The 231-nt window shown below is 41.1% G+C and overlaps 1 protein-coding gene across 1 annotated transcript in view; it reads left to right on the forward strand.

The window, feature by feature from the left end:
• LOC118330032 overlaps positions 1–231 on the forward strand; it is a 19,537-nt gene that overhangs the window by 13,199 nt on the left and 6,107 nt on the right. The gene's annotated exons all lie outside the window — the stretch shown is intronic.

A 231-nucleotide genomic window follows, 5' to 3' on the forward strand; every position in this document is an offset into this window, starting at 1 on the left:
TTCGAATCCGACCTGCGGCCCTATGCTGCGTGTCATCCCCTCTCTCTGTCCCCCTTTCCTGTCTCTCTCCAGTTGTCCTATCAAATAAAGGCATAAAAGCCAAAAAAAATATACTTAAAAAAAAAAACTACTATGTGAATAAAGCAAATTCCTCCGGACATGACAGTGAGTTCTGATATTACAGTATTAGATGTCAATATGTTCCTTGACCCTGTGTTCCAAGAGAGGATC

The sequence above is a fragment of the Morone saxatilis genome, unplaced genomic scaffold (genome assembly GCF_004916995.1).
Source record: "Morone saxatilis isolate NCDOM2014 unplaced genomic scaffold, NCSU_SB_2.0 Contig2, whole genome shotgun sequence".
NCBI lineage: Eukaryota > Metazoa > Chordata > Actinopteri > Moronidae > Morone > Morone saxatilis.